At 29.6% G+C, this 2,156-nt stretch overlaps 1 non-coding gene across 1 annotated transcript; it reads right to left on the reverse strand.

The window, feature by feature from the left end:
* Positions 1–255: 255 nt before the first annotated feature.
* TRNAI-AAU (transfer RNA isoleucine (anticodon AAU)) lies at positions 256–329 on the reverse strand. The gene has a single exon. It is a non-coding gene; the product is annotated as a tRNA-Ile (tRNA).
* Between the last annotated feature and the right edge of the window lie 1,827 nt (positions 330–2,156).

A 2,156-nucleotide genomic window follows, 5' to 3' on the forward strand; every position in this document is an offset into this window, starting at 1 on the left:
TTAGAATCATGTTTAATATACTAAATGCTTCAACATTGATGGATTAAAGATATTGATTTAAGTAAACTGGCAGAGTATCTATCTTTTTTTAATAACATTTTGTGACTTATAACATATCTTCACTATGGACTAAAAGTCTGCCAGGATCTAATGCTATTGAGAATTAATATTACTCTAAATATAATTAGGAAAAAACCTTAAAAAAGGTAGGCCTACAAAATGAAACTATTTAAAAGATTTAAAAAAAGTACAATCTGGCCCATGGGGGGATCGAACCCGCGACTTTCGCGTTATTAGCACGACGCTCTAACCAACTGAGCTAATGGGCCTTGATATATAAATAAAAAGTTTTTAACTTTAAATTTTTTTCAAAATTTATAGATTGCAAACTGATCTGTTGAAATTTAAAAATTCAATTCGATATCTTTTCCAGAAAAAAAAATATAGGATGCTTGAGAGTTGTACCATTTTTCTTATTGTTATATCTACTTTTTTTTTTATGTTCCTTTAATAATAAAAATAAATCCACTTATTTAGCCCTGTAAAGTTATCTCGATTCTAAGATATAATTTTACTATCTTGAAAATGTCTTAAAGGTCCAAAGTAGCAGTTTATTAATTCTGGGTTGGAAACCATAAGAAAAAAACAAAAACATGCTAGAATGATTCTTCTCAAAATGGAGTGTGGATTATGTTAATTAATTATTGTAATCTATATCAAGTCATAATTGAAAGAAAAAAATAATAATTTAAAATATTATAGTAGAGGAGATCCTCGATAATTAAAACTCTTCAAAGGATATGTGCATTTTAGATTTTACAGGAGGACAAATTACTATATAATCAACAACTAAGGATACTAATCTTAATCTTGCTTAGATATTATTGAAAAATATAAATATTAAATTATAATGAGTAACACAGCATTATAAAAGTGCAACATTTTAAAAATAGAATCTTGAGTAAGTAATGTCTTGCACCGTATTGCCCTAGTGACTACCTAGCATTAGTTCCAAAAATAGTGTAACTAACACGAAATATAAACTACCTATGTACTTGGTTCATATACAGAGAAGATAGCTGAACGGCTTAGATTCAAAGGAAATTCCTAAATAATAACGTTTTGTTCCATTAGAAACAAGGAAACAAAGTACTTTACAGAATATGTGAAATAGATTCGATGGTTCCGGAATTGAAATTGTTTTCGGCACTTAGCAATGGTAGTCTTGTTACAAGACATTTTCAAACTACAAAGAAGTGAAATATTGCAAAAAAAGTATTTCAAAAATATATTTTACGCAAAAAAATACCTGTAATATTTGTTTGCAATGTCTATTGTACGATACGTCGACACTAAGTATTCCTCATGATTTCAACCCATAATTCCCTGAGTATATACGGTATATAAAGTACAATATTACGTAGCCAAACGGGCTAGATATAGGCCACCCTGCACTAGCCTTACTGTTTTTACAGTCTGGGGCTAGCCTTTCTGTCGTGCTCTGCTTATACTATTTCAACAAAGATAGATAGATAAAGAATATTTCAATGAATTGAAAAGTATATTTTTTATGTTACTTTGTTACTTTTTAATTTTCCCATCAACTAAGGGGAAGGGGGTAAATGGCTTTGACAAATAAACCATCATAAATATGATTACAATATCGAGCAAAACTCCTTTAAAAAAGTAATTATATAGAATGTGTAATTTTTCAAAGATAAAAATTATTGATGGCCCATGGGGGATCGAACCCGCGACTTTCGCGTTATTAGCACGACGCTCTAACCAACTGAGCTAATGGGCCCTGGATATTATTCCATACAGTTTTTAAGTATACATATAAGATAAATGTTTTTAAACTACTTTCTACAATGCTTCTTGTGTTTCGGACTATTAGGAAACATTCTTAATGACATTAATTACCAGGCATTGAGTACTCAATATGAAATGGAAGGCTTCCCCGCATTCTTTAATTTATTTGGTTTCGAGTATATCAATATAAAAGTGTATAATATCAAGTTGTATAAAATATATTGTATGCATTTCTTCACCATACATGGACGAGTGCATGTTATAATTCGTGACATTCTGAGTAATGTTCTTTATATTGCCCTTTTTTAATTTCCAGCAGAATGTTAAAATACAAAATGGATATT

Source organism: Lepeophtheirus salmonis, unplaced genomic scaffold (assembly GCF_016086655.4).
Source record: "Lepeophtheirus salmonis unplaced genomic scaffold, UVic_Lsal_1.4 unplaced_contig_1515_pilon, whole genome shotgun sequence".
NCBI lineage: Eukaryota > Metazoa > Arthropoda > Copepoda > Siphonostomatoida > Caligidae > Lepeophtheirus > Lepeophtheirus salmonis.